Below are 18047 nucleotides of genomic sequence, written 5' to 3' on the forward strand. Positions count from 1 at the left end.
AATACGTTCACAAAATCCAACTTTCCCTTTAAGGAACAGATGGAGATGGAAAATTTTTAACCTATAAGATGCAGCAACATGTGTGGTTTCCACACAGCCCCCTCAATCTTTTCTGCGTGTCCACTGACTTGCCTTGCTATAGAAAACTGCACTAAAGGTGTTGGCTTTGAGCCCAAAACATTGCCCAGTTTCTCAAGCTCTAACAATGGATTTAGCAATGATGTTTCCATGTGTGAACTTTGACTTTTCTCAGATACCAGTCCTATCAGAGGTACAACAACATGCTACTGTGCTGCGTGTCACTGGATATTATGATCACATTCCCGTGCTGGCCAAAGGGAAGAAAAGGGTGTTTGCAAGGCCCTGTAGACACAAAGAACCCAGAACAGTTCCCCAGGCAAGGGGAGTCAGGTTCTGCTGCTATCTTAGAGGTATGCAATGTTTTATTACCAGTACACACATGCAGACATTCTAGACTTTATTTGCTTTGAAGTAAAAAGACATACTATTGCAACAGCAACAGAAATTCATTTGTGTTTGAGGTTTGTTACAATTTGAGCAAGAGGAAGGAAATCCAGGGTCAGAGATCACTCCCTCCCTACTGTCTAGCACACCAGGTTACCATCCTGAATTTTACCAAACTCTGTCATATTGAAGGCTTGATCCTTAACTTTGAAGTTTTTACTCTTTCTGGAATTAAGCCAGAACCACAAAATATTTGAAAACACAGGGCCTGATGGAATTAAATATAGCTTTTCTCTGTGAAAGTAAAACCAAACTGAAAGTGTTTGCCCTTTCAAAAGATGCCTTTAAAATTGTCTTTGATCTGTTTTCTTCATATTCATATTGGCTCTGGTTATTTGATAAAAACCTAGGAAATTGATTTCAAAATATTATTTTTAAAAGAAAAATAAGGAAACTTTCATTCTTTTTCAAATATATCCTGCATTATTTTATAAATGCTTTCCAGATTTACATTGACACTATTACATATTTCAGGATTATCTGAAAGTTAATTAAATGGATACTTTATTTTGGCCCTCCTTTATAATATTTTGATGTACCACTGGTTAGTTGATTTTAGTGTTCTCTTCAGGAGTATTTGATATAAAATCACAGGTTTGAAGATCATAATCAAAAATACATATATACACAAATGTACAAATCTATATATATATCTATACTTATACATACCTGTACATACATATGGACACTCATACATGCAGCCCCCAGAAATGACTCATAAAAATGCAATGTGTTCAACCTGCCAACTACAATAAACACATCATTCATTACTTTAAAATTCTATTGACTTTAGCAACAACTTTTCCTGAATAATGAATGTACATTCCAGACACAGTAAAACTTAAGGAGTTTAACAAAATATTTTAATAGAGCTATGCCTGAAATAAAAAGAATTTCACAGAGGGAGGTTTCAGTGGCTGATACGGAGGGAGGAGATTTTCATATCAATAAATATGGTGGCATCTGCCAGGTAAAATGTTGTAATAATCCTCTGGGTGCTACTTCCTCCCACTAATGTGTTGGACAGTTTAGATTAACACCATATGCCTGTTCATAGAAGGAGCTGGAAACCAGTGTAAATACAGAGAGTTCATTTTGCAGCCTTGTTTTCCCTGCACTCCTTCTGTCTCTGGGACAGGGGTTGGTGGTGTGCACAGAATAATGGAGGAGGAGGAAAACAGCCCCAGGTCAAAGCATAGAGGGAGAAATCACTGGGGGAGGAAGAGACAGGGGAAAGCAGAGAAATATTTATAGAGAACCTCTGGCAGCTTCTTTCTGATAGACTGAGGTTTTCACTCTCTTCTATATCCTCTTCCCAACCTCTGACCTTGCCTTGCTTTGACCTCAGGTGGGAATCGTGCGCCTAAGGCTGAGCCAGACTGCTCACTCACACCTGACCCTATCCACAGTTCCTCTCTACTGTGGGCTAGCAGCAGTCCAGGGCAATGATTTATTATAAGCTTGGTGCAATTGAAGTTCTCTTATCCTTTGGGAAATATTTGTAGATAGAGATCGTTATGTAGCATCTGTAGTTTCCAAGTATCCACATATGCAGGATAAATTAGTCGAAAAATTATTCCCTGACTCTGCATTTACACTGGAGTCTTCTTGGCAGAAAAGATTGTTTACTTATTTGTAGCAGTATAGCCAGACCTTTCCCCTATTGTTTGCAAGCTTTAGCCAACAGATGAGAAATAAAAGCGACTTCAAATTAATACTTGTACCAGGCTCATTTATGACTGAATTAAATTACAGCTTCTGAAATGAATGTCAGAATTAGCTTGCACTGTGCCTTACTGGCACTGTGGCATTAACAGTTATGGTGTCAGGCCCGTTCATTTTGACATGCAGAGCTCTCCTCTCGTGTCACCAGACAAGTTACTGCCTGTAACACTGAGTCACATGGACACACAGTGAGATGCAGGTGGAAAATTAGCTCCAAACAATTTCTATGGATTGGCTTCTTCAGATAAAGGGCACTGATGAATGCTCCATTATAGCAGAGGCAAAAATGTTTCTTGAAAAAATATTAAACCACATGAATCATCTGTTTTCTGCATGGACAGCTGTAGAAAATCTCCTTGCATTGTTTTTTAGGAAGAGCTCTGGGCTGGTCTGTTATTTGTGAAAATGGTTCCATGTTTTTTTTCCTCATAGCTTTTGTGTGTGAGAACCTAGGACTAATACCATTGTTTTTCAGCCTTTAGTTAAGAAATATGTTCCTACCAGAGGAGAATTCTGGAGTAAATAGAACAAAAATAAGCAAAACATTTGCAGGTCATCACATTGGTTCTGTTCTTTAAAAAAATTTGGGTCAGAAACATTGTGGCCAGATTTATTGCAATCCATCTCTGGTAAAATAATGAAAGAATACTCACTCAATTAAAAGTACCAGAATTCAAACTAAATGCTATTCATAAAAAACTGTTCAGTTAGCTGAATCCATAGTGTGACAGTGACAGCTATAATAGAAATCAGCCATGCTATGATTTTTTTTTTCATTTCAGAGAACTCACAATGTGTTTTTAATTATAAGGAATCCAGTTTTCAAAAACCCTGACACAGAAACCACTGGGTTTTGTGCAAGCAGTCTGCCACTACCTGGTCCAGTAATGCCAGCAGGATTTAAAGAGTGGCATGTTACCCAGGGCTTCCAACCCCAAGCCAGGGATAGTTTCTACTCCACCATTTCAGGCTTTCCTGGGGAAAGGTATCCTCAAATTAGAAATAGTTGAGTAGACTATAAATAAGAAGTCTAAATAATGCCCATCTACTATAACCACTGAAAGCTGCCAGGCTCAGAGCTGAACTGCATGGCTTTTATGCAAAAATTCTATTTTTTCCCCTCAAAACTGCAGGAGGGTAGGGAATTAATATTTTTCTCTTAATCTTTTCCTAGATAAAAGGGATTTTCAAGGGTTTGGCTTCAGTTCTAAGTGGACAAAAAGAAGTGAGAAGTGTTTCCTAACGAAACTGTGCAGTGACATAGTGAGATACATGGTAAAGTTAAACAATTGAGTCAATTTCCTGGCTGCAAGATTCTCATCTGAGGGCAACTTGCCTTATTTTGATGTTTCTGAAGGCACCAGGACTGTTCCCTAAGACAATGAATGGGGTAAGGCCTCTGTTCATGACAGATTCACAGAATGTGGAGGCTTGTCTGACAAGAGAAATAGCAGCAGAAAAATGATTTACATTTAAACAATCAGTATTTCAAGAAATGCTGAGAGATTTGCATCATAACACATAAAGTAATTTACAATAAAAAAGTAAAAACAAGTAGGGCTTGATTCTAAATTTTAATCTGTTTTACTCTTGCTTACAGTTTAAACTCCTCTTGCTCCACAACCAAAAGTCCTCAATGTCTATGTTTTTACAAAAGGAAGCATTAGATTTTAGACAGGTGTTAGACTCTGGGCTGATGGTCCCCAAGCAAAGAAAATTCCAAGGCCAAATGAGGGTTTATATCTCTTTGTTTACAAAGTGCAGAAATAACATTTCTAATTTCTCATAAATTGAGAATTTATATCCTGCAGTCCTACAAAATGTCTGTGATTGCACTACTGTTAGGCTATGACAGAGTTTGTCCCATGGATAATGTCATTTAATTATACAAGTATAGACATACACACAAAGCAACAAAACTATTCAACAGATAACTTCAAATAATGGAAGAATTAGGTAATATCACAGATCCTTTATATAGGAGTAATCCCATTTACATCAATGGAATAATTTGCTATGACCAGGGTTTAGAGGGTCACTCTGTGTACCAACCATCTGTGCTCCTTAGGTTTTATCCTCAGATAACATTATTCTCCAGCAACAGAAAGAAAATGCCCCGCTGACAGGTAACCCAACCTATTTCCAAACAGCATGCCAGGCCCTGAGTGCCTGTGTGTGACATTTGACTGCAGTTGCTTTCCCTCTTTGATTTATTCTGTGCTCTTGCCATTGCCCTGATCCCCCGGTGCAAATTGCTGCAGCCATTAGCACGGACAGTGTCACCCTGCCTGTCCCCGTGTCACAGCTGAGCTCTGGGCTGTTCAGCCAACCCCTGCGACTGTCCCCAGCTGGGTGGGGACACTGCAGGGGCCTGTGGGTGGCACACAGGGACTGAGACCCCCGGGGCTGGGGCAGCCACTGCAGCAGGCACCACAAACCACCAGTGCTTACTGGAAGATGCTTCTCTATTAAGGCACAAAATGTTGAGCCTTCTGTAAACGACTTAAAGTTATGCAAAATAACCTTCACTACTGTATAATATTGCTGCTATTATTATACTTCAGAAATTAATCAGTTTTACATATTTTCCCTAACAAATGTTCAAAGGAAGACTAGGACCAGACTGCAAGAATTGGCATTACCCGCTACCATAAGTTAACAGTGTCTTTTTTAGGCAATATTCTGTCTGTAAACCAGCAGTTTCAATGTAAAAATTTATAACTTAATTCTGATTAAAATACTGCAAAGTTATGATATAGTTAAGGGGTTTTGTAAGACACTATGTATCAAGCTTTTAGTTTTATTTTTTTAATATTTTAACTTGCAAATCAGAGAGGTCCTTTCTTAAGACAAAAGAGAAAACCTGTCCCATTTGCAATGAGCAGCAGCAAGAGAAGATAAGAAAGCTTATCATCAACATTTGCAAAGCCTAATTTAGTGTCAGCATCAGAAACTCTGGATTATTAAACGTCTTTGGCAAAGGCAGGTTTCCTCAAGAACATGTGCAGAGGATTCAATGTCCAGAAAAGGATACCAAAGAGAGTAGAGAGAAGTGAGATGCCAGTGGCTGGAGAAGGCCTTCAGGCACATCAGTATTTTTTCTGAGAGGCTTCTCAGATGTGAACTTTCCCATGGAGTAACAGTTCTGATACATTCTGGGAGAGGATTTCAAATGATTAGCAGCTTCCTCTCAGTCAGAGCAAGAACATCCTCACCAGCTGAGTGCCCAGAGCTCCTGGTACCCAGCAGTCCTGGACTGAGTGCTGGGCTCTCCACCTGCCAGGCATTTCAGCCTGGTCTGAATAGCAGAAAATAGCAGAACAGTCCCTGAACCAGACAGCAGAGTACTGCAAACATCTTCGGTAGGGGCTAAGGCACTCTCTGGCATCTGGGAAATTGTGATTCAAATCCCTGTCCCAGAGTGGACTAGAGAATGTGTAGGGCACAGAAAATGAGAGTGAAGTGAAGGAGTGAGCAGCCAACTGTAGCCACTCAGGAACTTCAGACTTGAATCAGGGCAACAAGAAATGAGAGCTGATGGTCAGCTTTGAAGCCTGATCCAAAGGGAACACATAATAAAAAAAAAGGACAGTGTTACCAGTGTTGATGTACTGTGAATCCTCAGCAGTGTCATCCTGACATGAATCCTCATCTCTTGCAGGAGGATTCCTGCTGCTTCACAGTAGTGCTGCTTCCTAAAGTGACTTAAAGGAAAAGATTCATCAAGGAGGGGAAGCAACCAAGGTGAGTCTAGAAGAAGACATCTTCATCACCTAGTAAAATCTGTTCAGTCAGCTCCAGCCAACGTGCCTCCCAAACAATAAGATGAAAAAGAATTATGTGTAGTAGTACTATAAGACCAGCATGATACTACAAGTAGTTTCTAGTTAGCATAAATATAAGGTTATCACAGAAGAATGTTGCTGTAAATCCTCACAATTTAGCATTTTAACATTCTTCCTAAAGCTTCCTATGAACAAAGTGATGAAGAACAAGAGCTGCTGTTGGGAGGAGATAACTCCCATGCTGTGCATGCACACTGCAATTAAGCTTTCCCTGTCACACCTCTATGGTACGCAAGAAGGAAATAAACCACCAGGAAATATCAACACTGACTTTCAGAGGAAGAAATGCAGCATGAAGCCATGCAGTTTTGCTGGAATTGGGTAAGCTGGACCTAGAGTTGTGTAAAGCTCAGAACTTTTACTTTTGCTTCAGTAAATTGTGCCAGGAGGTTGGTTTGCTTTGCTCAATTTCCCAACACTCATTTTAAATTTTCGTGTGTTGGAAAATCAGAGCTAGTGCTAAACTTAGGCAAATTTTGCCATGTTCTCTTTTCTTTTGCATGTTATCAGTTCAGAGTTAATATGCTGTCTCTGATAATGTGGGGAACAGTAGTACCACATATGTTCAGAATCATCACACAAAATGTTTCAAGAGCAAACAGAAGAAAAGACCTAGTGTTGACTTGATATGACCCATTGCCAGTGTCTTTCTAAGGTCACTTACTGTCCCTAGAAAGAAAATGTAAGGTTTTTTTCTGGGTCAAGGACTGGCATGGCTGGTGTGATCTTGAAAGCTGCAGATCCATGCCCGCCAGCCATCAGCTTTATTTTGTAAATACATTCCTTCCCTCTACAAAACAGCAGGCCCCAATTTTTGTTTCAGGTTGGGTGGGACACACGGCTGTGCCAGGGTAACAGAAGGTGCAATACTGTGTGCTTACCTAAACTGATTTTTGCATGGAAACTCATGTCATCATTTAAACCAGAATGATGCTAGTTCACTCTGGGCTGGACCAGGTGAGAATAGCAGCAGTGCCAACTCACTGCACTGCACTGTTGTAACACAGTTCTTTCAGGTTAACCCCTTGCAGCTTCTGTGGGTACAACATCTTGTCTCAAAAACTTCTAGTCTGGCTCTGGCCAAAAATGTGACCAGGGGCTGTCACAAGTGAGCCACAGTGGCTGGTGTAACACAGTGTTCTGACAGGAGCAGCACTCCATGTCCAGGGATTAGCACAGCTAGACTCAAGCGCAGGCTTTGGTTTCCCAGCAGAGACTTCTGATCCAGCCCTTCCCCATGCCCCACACTCAGCCCTGTATGAACAAGAAGATGCTTTTGGAAGAACATCCTGTGTCCCAGTGGCTGCCTGTGCACAAGGACTGTGGTTACCACCCTTTTACAGCAGCTTCGGTAATTAATGGCATTTCAAATTTTCATGCTACTTTTTGACAAATTACTATGTCATGCATTTGGCTTGTGCAAAAAGCGCTGTTCAGTCAGAGATCTAACCACAGAAAAGAACATTTTTAAGAGAGTGTTTATATTTTCTAAGGATTAAAGAAAGTATATGACATTTTCCTGGATCTATAAACAACACAAAGTAGAATGAAGCATTGTGCCAATAACAATGTCAAAATCTTGTAGAAAATGAACATGAAAGCTCAACTTTACCAAATAATTCATATTTCAATTTTTCTAACTTTATGATATATCATTTGTGCAACAAAGAATAGTTATTATTAACTGCTTTTTCTGAAAATTAAAACCCAAAAGATGTTCACAGGTAAGCAGATTTTTCTACATCTCTGCTGTCAGAATTGAATCCACTGATTATATTAAACGCGTTTTCTTGGAAACTCTCCCAATGTGGAAAACAATTCACATCATGTTTCTTTGAACATTTAGCAGCCGGCAATTGCTGGCTGCAAAGTACCTGCCAAGAAGACACTGTGCTTACAAACAAAATTACACACCTACTTACATGTACACACAGAACAGGTCGTGTTCTTCCCTACATTAATACCAGCTTCCACAGTGCTGGAATGGAGCACCTTCACCAGGCAATCACTTCAGCAATAAATTTGCCTCTATTATTGACTTTGCAGGATACATTTCTTGGAGAATGGGCAGTAGCTGCCAGTATCTTTGTCTACTCTGAGTACAGCAATAAAAAGAATTGATCTGATGAGTACTGAAAATGCAGCTCAAATCTAGAATAAGTTTCTACCTTGACCATTCAAGCAACGTAGACAGGATAGATGCATTCTGTCTGTCTGATCACCCTCAGGATCTCCTGGATCTCCTACTGGCATTTTTCTGGTGGGAACAAGAAGTAATTACAATGCATTTGTTCTGCAGTGGCATTTTCCTTCCTTATTGCTCCTTTTTACCCCACACTGAGAATGGAGATTGCAAGATCACTGCAAAGCAAAGCTGTGGCACAGTAGGCATTAAAAGGCCATAAATATATACAGGCAATTATCATTTAATGCAGTGAATATGAAAGTGAAGCAGCTATGAGTCGGAGGATGCTTAAGCATGGAAAAAGGTTTAACATGGAGAAATCTAAAACTTATCCCTTGAGCTTAGCTACCCTTTGGAGACAGTGCCAAGTCCCTGCTTTCATGGGGACCACACTGGTAGAGATCTTCCTGACAATGTCAGCACTACAGAGTTGTGGTGAAGGCAGCATAGTCTAGAGTCTCATTTTACCAAATTATTTCTTAGTGCTCAGGACATTCTCACTTTGGAGTATTCAGGAACCTGGATCAAGGCTTAACAGTTGTGAGAAATGTGGCCTGCGGCAGAAGGGGTGTGGAGATCACTGCACCTGAGTGCCTGCCTGCTCTGGTCACCACTCCAGACCCTGCAGGGTGAGTGTTCTGGACTGTCAGGCTTTACTCTGCCCCTAGAAATGCAATTTGCACATGGGCACAGCGCAGTGCCCTGCTCTGGCACAGGGCTGAGAGCTCTGCCCCACCCAGAGCAGCACCCACAGCTGTGGGACCGGGCTCCTGTGAGACAGAAATATCAGCAAAGAGCTCCTGGGTACCCTCCCCACCCCCTGACAGGTGCTAGCCAGGGAAGCTGTGATTTGGACATGGGTTGGTACTTAAAACTGCAACAAATTGCTGTCAATAATAATTAAAAAAGGAGTTAGTTAAATGTAGGGTACGAATGGGAAGTAAGATTAGAGATGACACTTAGACTAGGAGGGCTTTTTCAGGCTGTGGAAAAAAATAGAACACAGTTATTTTTCCCACAGCCTGGAGAAGGCCTCATGTCCTAAATGTCATCTCTAATCTTGCTTTCTATTTCTAGTGTATATTACACTGCTCTGCCAGTGCTGCCATAGTTAAAGTGGTGTCAGTGTTTCCATTGTAAACCCCTATTTTCAGAGGTTTGTAACTCAACCATAAAAATTTTGCTCTGGGCTGAAACTTAGAAAACAAGTTCTAGAACTGAAACATTTTTTTTTTTTTCCTTTTTGTTATTAAAAAAAAAATCATATTTTAAACATAAAATTTTGCAAGTCCTTGGACTATAAGAGAAACACACAATGTGTGAAGTTTGAAATTACTCCAAAAGTACTATTAACAGCTTTTTAAGGTAATTCTATACTTTTTGTTTGTTTGTTTGAATTCCCAGTACAGATACACTACAGGGCCTTTTTCTTTTTTTAAGAATGAATAGCTATACAATCATGTCAAATAATTGGAGTTTTAAAACTTTGAGTAAATATTTATAGGACTGGGTCAATAATCTGCATTTTATAAAGGCTCCTGAGTACACATTTATATAATAAAATGTAGTAACAATGCATCACAAACAAGTCAGTAACGTGCTTTTAGAAAACTTCATAAATGTAGTTAGACAGGCCAGTAGTGTGCAAGGGATTTTTTCACATGAAAAGGGCCTCTGTTTAGCTAAGAAAGCCTTATTGATGCAGAAATAATCCAACGGGTTCATCCATCTTTCCCCTTTCCGTGTGCTGCTGCGGGGACAGACCCGGATATCCACTCTGGGTAAGGCAGGGAAGGTGCCACACACGCTGCTGAGGTTTGCACTGCACCCCAGGAGGCCGTGCAAGAATCATTTCAAGTGAGACAAAGGGGTTCTGGCAAGGATTTTGATAATATCTTGGAATTTTGGTTACTGGAAAACAACAGCTAGGAAAGCCTGCCGGATGACTGAGGAGCTGACAAACACAGGAAAGCCCCATGATCTGGAACACGAGAAAGAATAATGAAACAAATACTGAAACAAATAATAGAAATATACGTTTGTCAGGGAAGTACCACTAGAAGTATGGCTTCAGTCATTCATGCACTCTGCCCTTATTTTGTGGGCTGAAAAGCATCACTATTTCAATAGACAAAGACTTTGATTTTGCAATTGGATTTTCACCAGTGAATCCCATTGGAAAGTTTTCAGGAAAGGAATATCTGACTCAGAATGTACATCTGAAGAGAAAGAGATTGCAGTAATTTTCCTCGCTGAGATCTAAATAAAAACTGTGCATGGCAATCACATTGGGAGTTTTGCAAAATTAGTTCAAGGGACAATCCAGAAGCGCTAATAAAAACAGATCATAAATTTCTCTTCGTACCAAACTAGATAAAGACATGTCAGGTTTAAAGCATGCTTGTAACCATCTGTATATTCCATTGACCCCTAACACACAGATAATTGCATTACCACTTAATAACAATCCAATACTCTTATTCATAGTCTGGCTTGAATTTTGTCGTAAATACCAGTATTAGCCTTGCTTCAGGTATTGTACCTAATTTATTTATTACAGATGACAATTTTCTAATAACGCTTCAGTTCAGTTCCTACATTTTGTTTTATAACCCCAATTTAAACATTACAAGGCATGATTTTATAATCCCTAGAATAAAGTCCATTAAAGTCATTAAATCACTTGAAACCTGGTCCAAATCCTGCTGAGGTGAATGGCTCTCTTGCAGTTAATTAATTTGGAATGATGTTTTACTCCCCCTAAAACTCCAATAAAATCTCTGTTAATGTTTATGGGAATTGCAAGCATAAATTCCCTTTACTTAAATGGCTAAATCATCTTTCCTATCTTAGAATTTAAGATATACATGCTTCATATATATGTATATCTTGTGATAAATTTTATTCCACACACAGAATCCAGTGTCCTGGCAGTGACAGGAGGACTCTCTTGTCCACCTCCTTATCCTCCAAGGTGTCCAAGTAATTTTAGTGAAGCTACTGGAATAAGGTAGAACATAGAGAACAATATCTGAACCTGATCCTCAATTGTCATCTTAAAAAAAAAAAAGTGTCAGTCTTCTATCCTTCTATTAAAAAAGTATTTATTTAATGTCAGTTACATTTCTGACTCTTACAGGAAATGTTGCATCTATTTCATAATTGACCTGACTTGTAAAGTTATAAGTGGGTAGCTACTAAAAGACACAGAGACTATTTTGGAAAATGTGACTGAAAGCATATTTTCTTTGAGAAAAGGGGAATAGAAGACTAGTCCAAATATAGTACAGAGTAAAAAAAAAAATCTGGGAGATTTTAATGTTTTAATATGCTAAAGCACAGGAAAGTATGCACACTGTGGCCTAAATTCCCATCACCTTTCTCATGCAAGAAACATCACTGGGTTTATAGGCACCAAATTTTTTGATCCTTTCATCTTTTTTTAATATCTTATTCACAGTTGCAGTGTCAGCACTCTGCAGGATTCACTTTAAGCACTGGAGCTTTCAGATGGAACTTCTCAGTCTTTCAACATTTAAGCATTTATTTGTCTAAATTTATGATTGTTTCTTTGCCAAGAGAGAGGCTCAGAAAGAAGATGGACTCCTCCAAACACACAGTAAACACTCAGCAAATGAAAAGGCTCATGACACCATGTTTTGTTAAGAAATTTACAGCAGGTGACCTCCCTGTTTTCACGGTGGCAGCAACAGCATTATTCACTCCACGTAATGAATTGGGAGGTTATGCTAATCTGAAGAGGGAAGCTATCAATTGTATATGTCCAGGCCTTCTCTCCCATTGATTTTGTAATTAATGATGGATGTACATTTTGGGAGGGAGAGATTGCTGAGGAGGGAACTTCACGTGCAGAATAAAAGCGTTACAGTAGCCTAATCAATTAGGTATGGTTGACAAATGGGTGAGGGATGACACGGCAGAGCACTGTGCTTTAGTAGTGGTCACAAAGATGTCACATGATATCTATATTAATCTTTCCACAGGCTAAATGTGATCCATTGCATCAGCAGGACCATGAAAAAACTGTTTGTTACCTCAAAATCACATGTCTTTGATGCTAACTTAAAACTGTTTGCTTTGTTCACAGACAAAAACATTACAATAATGCACAAGGTGCCAAGATCATTTGTAATTTTAAGCCTGGTAACAGGCTTAAAAGCCACTTAGAATATAATTTTAGGTAATAAATAGCACACTTGGACCTGGGCTTAACCAGTCCTAAGTGTCAGGAAAAGAAGGTGTGCCTTTGGAAGCAGGTAGTGCATCCTCTCCTGGATGCAGCCTGTGCAGGGGTTCACCCCTCCATCCCCAGGAAAGGCCTCACAGCCTCTCACTGCAGCAACAGCTGGATAAAGTGACAATACATGTAATCCAAAATATTCAGCTTCAGCTACACAGTGACCTGTGGGTGGACAACATTTGCAGCAAGTTGTACCATTCCTTCCCAACAAAATCTAGAAGCCTGCAGCAAAAATGCAGTGCTTGATTCCTCAAGTCTGACTCACAAACAGCACCAGTCCCTACACACAGCTGCCAGCTCATCTGGAATTCTTGCTAAGAACGACAGAGGGGTAACAGGGCCATGCCCAGGACCATGTCCCCAGTGAACCATACCAGACAGCAAACAGCACTGCATCAGGCTTTCAGAAAGGTTCTTCTTACCTCTGAGTGAGCTGAAGGACTTTTATTTCTCTGTGTGGGGATGTTTCTAGAGGTATAAAATGCTCAAATTTCATTTGACTTCCCTCTCTAAATGTCTCTGGAAATACAAAGCAAAACAAGACTGACTTTGGAGTGAATAAGAAACATGTAGGTAAGAGATCTGTCAGTTCTTAATTGAAAGATGGCAAGTGCTGAATTTTTACAAACAGCATTTCCTTCCCTGTAATAGTTCAGGAGATTCAGTTTTGTGACAGAAGCTCAAAAGCCAAGCCATATTCTCTTATAGGCAAGATTGGTTTACTCAACACTTTTGCCTCACTGCAAATTAAATTCAAGCTCAGCATGCTGTGAAGAGGAGAAATCATTTGTTTCAGCATAAATCAGGATTAACTTGCCTGATATCTACAGTATCCTAAAAAGATCCATCCTCAGGGGCCCTTCAGAGAACTTGCACTGCTAAGGTAAAACTGAAGGAGCTGCATAGCAATCCTCTGCCACTGCACGTTCACCTCTGTACGTCACAACACACCAGAGCCATCTCCCAAGGTTTGGTGCTGTGGGGTGGTGTTTGTTTGAGAGTCACGCTCTAACCAGGCAGCCCATGTCTGTGCCACACAGGGAGCACAGCAGGGATGAGCACACACAGCCCCACAGATCCTCACCAGTGAGCTCCTGCAGGAACCCACCCCACCCAAACACTCAGTGGGAGATCACATCTGTGGAACCCCAGCACCAAGAGATCTTTCTTCTGTTGTAGTTCTTTCCTTCACTCACTTTTGAGGGTGCACAGGGATGATGACTGCTGCTAAGATGTTGCTTACTCTCAACTTTGGATCAAGAAGCTCTGTACAATTTATAACGACTACAACAAGCTGCAGGCACAATACAAAAATCTGGATTTAAGTATCTGGAAACATCAGAAACATTAGTAATGAGAATTCTAAAGAGAATTGGTGCTCCTTAAATTAGATTTTCCCCTCACTTCAATGCAAAACAGGAGTAAGCCATGTCAGGATAGTGCTGTACCCTGATTAACAAGAAGCATTAAAAGGAGTTTTGTAACTCCATCATGGTTTAAGTTCTCATCACATTGCCTCAGTTCAGCACAACATAACATGTCATCATTCTACTTGTTATCTCCACCTTGGACACCAGCAATCTTTTTTAATTATAAGCAGGTAGACTCCTGAAATGGTATTTCTGTCTCCTAGGAGAACATACAAATGATGTGTGTGGTTTTATATCAGTGGAGATGGCTGGAAGGGTTATTCATTTTGGTATTTAAAAGTAGGTTTTCCAATGTGTAAAAGTCAAAGAGAGCAACTTGTATTCACTTGAGGACTTGCACTGAGCTGTGTGTTTGTGGGCTGGAGCTGAAGGGGAACTGAAATGTTCTGTGGTTTCCACTGTCCTAGTTCTGTAAAAAATGTCTGGTTTCATTGGATACAGGTAGCTTGGGGAATGTGGTTTTTTTTAGTTTGAACTCTGTCTTTCTCCATGTACTTTCTTCACGTAATAATACCCTTGTTTCCCAGCAGGTGTTGCAAAGTGAGTTAGAGTGGGTACTAGGGCAGGAAAAGACAGAGAGGAAGCAAACCTAAATGTCATACTGAAGTTTGGAAGCCTAAAAGGCAGGAGATGGACCATTACAGGATCAAACTCCAGAAAAATCTTTACCTGCTTCAAAAGTACAAAGCACAGAGTATAGCAAAGACATTTAAGATGGTTTCTCTTTATTTGTATGAATATTTGTCCTGTGAGTGGTATAACAGCTACAGGATTTATTTTCCTGAAGGAGACTAATATCCAAATTCAACTTTATAGGGGAAGAAATCATAAAACACACAAGACAAATACCATAATAAGAAAGAAGCAACTGTAGTTACTGTTGCACCTTTTCACATCGATATTTGGGTATGGGTGGAAGGAGTTTGTAATTTGTTTTTACAGTTTTATCCCTTGAACCACTTCATCAACAAACTCCTATAAGATTACAGTGCCTGCCTCAGTTCTATCTCTGGAGAAAGTTTGTAAACCTTTGTTTAAGTGTTTCATAAGAGCTCTGTGCTATTCCAGTTTCCTTAACTCCTTTATTAAGTTAGTCATATCCATTCTTGAATTCTGAATTAAGCACAGGAGTGAACTTTGTGGGAGTCTCAGCTTTCCCTACAACTGATTTCAGGTTTGGGATTCACTGTGTGAGGTTCATTCTACAGTGGGTCTCTGCACGTGAAAAAAAAGGAAATAAGCACATTTCAAAGAAAGGGTAAAATCCAAGGCCAAGGCAACTCCAGGTAATACGGGAGGAGGGGAGGGATGGGTAAGAAAACTTTGGGAAGCTGCTTGTAAAATTCCCTGCACTTTTCTTCTGTGATAATGATTTACTGGCATCAACAACGGCCAACTGACACCACCATTAAAAAAGAAAAACCAAAACCACAAGAACAATAGATTGGGCCTCTTCAAGACCTTTCAGCCCCTCCTCGACACCTCAAATATAAGTGTCAAATATTGTCCAGACATTATTTTATTGGCATTTTGAGACACTCTTTACTTTTCAGGACCAGGCACTCTTCCAAAAGCCACACTTCAGCTTGTGGCTTAAATAATTTTGTGAATTGCTATGGCCCATTTTATTCATAGGGTCAGAGCAAATTATTATAGTCACCTCTTCTGTCTCAAAAGCTGAAAAACTTTGAGCTAGACAAGAAATCAACATTTCAAGTGGCAGAATTCTTTTTAATGAAATGTCTCAGTAAGCTGTAATTTTCCTAACACAATGACCATCAGAACCTAATAGAAGATCCCTCTGTCTTTTCTTAAAGAGCACCTCCTCTAATAATGCAATTTGTATCATGGCAGATGTTTTCCCTCAAGATAGACATTTTGCAACTGGAGTGCCATAAGTCAAATTGCTTTTCTTTATTTTGTATAATTTAATTATTTTTTGTTGTTTGGAGTTTTTCTTCAACAGAGTAAGTTTTGGACATTTTTATTTCTGTCTTCAAGATGTAAGGAATCACACTTAGAAATTCAAATCATTTCATTCTACTTGATTGTGGGGTTTTATGATTCAAGTGTCCATTTTTTTTTCAAGCATTTCTCAACACATCACACAAAAACGAGCATCTCTTACCACAAGCCTTTCCTTATTTCTATGCATGGACTTTACATTAAAAAGATAACTAAAATTGCTGATGTTGAGATCTTAAATCACTTAAAATTAAGAATTTAACAAACATGAATTCTGTATTACCTGGTCAACCACAAATCTCCCAAACTGATTTAATGATGAAATGGAACATAATGCTGTATTTTTCCTGTTATTTCACACCAAGTTAACATTCTAGATTCTAAAAGAAGTTGTAATTTACTGCTAATCCACAGCCACATCTTGGCTGGTTTCTCTGAGCCCCAACAGCAACAGTGCTCCCATCACTGCCTGCACAGTTCCTGCACCATTGGTACAGTTTACACACTGTCTTTCCTTTGGAGTTGTGATTTAAAAGTACAAGTTTACTAAGGTACATTTTCATTCTGCTATAGCAGTATACTGCTATAAATTAGGAATGAGCAAACAGAGCTCATCTTCCTATGCTTTGTGCAACTTATTTTGTAATATCATTTCTGTAAAAGCAGATTTTTATCCTGCTTTGGTTCATCTATGAAATACGAGAAATAAATTCACAATGAAGGAAATATTTTCACAGCTTCTGACAGATTTTCCTCATGGGCAACATGAAAGACTTTTTTATTTGTTCTGGGGTGTCTAATAAGGCTCTGGGTCTCACAGATCTGTCAACTGTTACAGCCACTTGCTGCAGCTTTGCCCAATACAGCAGAGAGGTCTCAATTTTAGAGCATAGTTTAAAATTGTGCTTTTTCTGGCAAGGCAGGTTTGGTTAGTTAAGGACCAGGTGATCATCTGCTGGCTAAACAACAGATACCTATCACAGCATGCAATAATGGGAAAGAAAGAAAAGTGTCTCACTACCCCAGCCATTCATACACAGCCCACACCTCTTCTGACACCACCGAGGCACAAGACCAGTGGTGTTAGAATATTGAGAGCCACAGTGGATCACAGCAAACGCCCACTGAGTCCAGGGTTTGTCTCCAGCAGAGTTTCCAAGGAGCTGAGTTGGGAAAAGCAGGAAGAGGGCATGTATGTATGGCAGTTCCCACAGGTTGTGCCACAGAACAACTATTTTTAGCTGCAGGGATTTTCTGAGTGGTTTCAGTTTCTGCAGTGTAATAGTTCTTACTTAATTTCTCATCCAGAGGGTTGTGCAGCCTCTCCTTGAATCCATGTAAAGTTAGATCAGTCCCCATGTCCTTCAGAAGAAGTTACACATCTACTGCCATCTACATGAAGAAACCAAACTTTATTTGGTTTCCTTTGAACTTGGCTCCTACAACCTCCGTTCGATGGTTCTTTTGCATTAGGAGAGACAGCAGAGACCAGCTCTGCCCATTGTTCATCAGTTTGTAGATCTGTCACAGTTCTAAGCAGAACAGCCCAAGCACCCACAGCCCATTCTTACTGTGGAAGTAACTCCACCTGCTTGGACTTCTGTGAGCATGTCCCAATGGTGCCACATTCCATTTGAGGTGAAGGACTGGGATTATGTACACTCCTCAGCACATGGACGAACACTGATTCACAGAGCTGCTCTCTAGTTTTTCACTCATTTAACACTTGATTAACATTTTGGCTGCCTCACAGCATTGAGACAATGTTTTCATGTAACAAACTATTCTAATCCCAGGATTGTGACCCTGAGTCATGAGGGTCAGACCAGAGTCTAGAATTTTGTCTGTGAATTTAGGATGTGAATGTATGAATGATTCCTGTATCCATCCTGTCCCTGTTTTGGGGAGATGTCACATCCTGCTGCTCTGGACAAGCACACCAGGAAAAATGACAGAACAACACATACTTCTGTTGTTCAAAGAACATTTGCCACTGTCCTCTCTGTAGATTCTGTAAATGTCCAGCTATGACAGCAGAAAGAAAACTATCTACAGCCTTCATAGCTGCCAGAGCTTTCAGCCACAACTGGGCATTTCTGCATATCCCTACC

The 18047-nt window shown here is 39.9% G+C and overlaps 2 long non-coding RNA genes across 5 annotated transcripts in view; one reads left to right on the forward strand and one right to left on the reverse strand.

The window, feature by feature from the left end:
• Window positions 1-6724, forward strand: part of LOC134556290 (uncharacterized) — an 88449-nt gene extending 81725 nt beyond the window's left edge. For 2 of the 3 annotated variants that reach the window (XR_010081635.1, XR_010081637.1), the window contains 3 exons: window positions 254-431; window positions 5912-5994; window positions 6217-6724. This is a non-coding gene — a long non-coding RNA (uncharacterized LOC134556290). The remainder of the gene's footprint in view (window positions 1-253; window positions 432-5911; window positions 5995-6216) is intronic. The other variant, XR_010081636.1, reaches the window with a different exon arrangement.
• LOC134556289 (uncharacterized) overlaps window positions 1-18047 on the reverse strand; it is a 252178-nt gene that overhangs the window by 30666 nt on the left and 203465 nt on the right. The window contains exon 4 of one of the 2 annotated variants that reach the window (XR_010081632.1): window positions 5849-5954. The exons of the other annotated variant lie outside the window; for it this stretch is intronic. This is a non-coding gene — a long non-coding RNA (uncharacterized LOC134556289). The remainder of the gene's footprint in view (window positions 1-5848; window positions 5955-18047) is intronic. 2 annotated transcript variants of the gene reach the window in all.

This window comes from Prinia subflava, chromosome 11, assembly GCF_021018805.1.
Source record: "Prinia subflava isolate CZ2003 ecotype Zambia chromosome 11, Cam_Psub_1.2, whole genome shotgun sequence".
Lineage (NCBI taxonomy): Eukaryota > Metazoa > Chordata > Aves > Passeriformes > Cisticolidae > Prinia > Prinia subflava.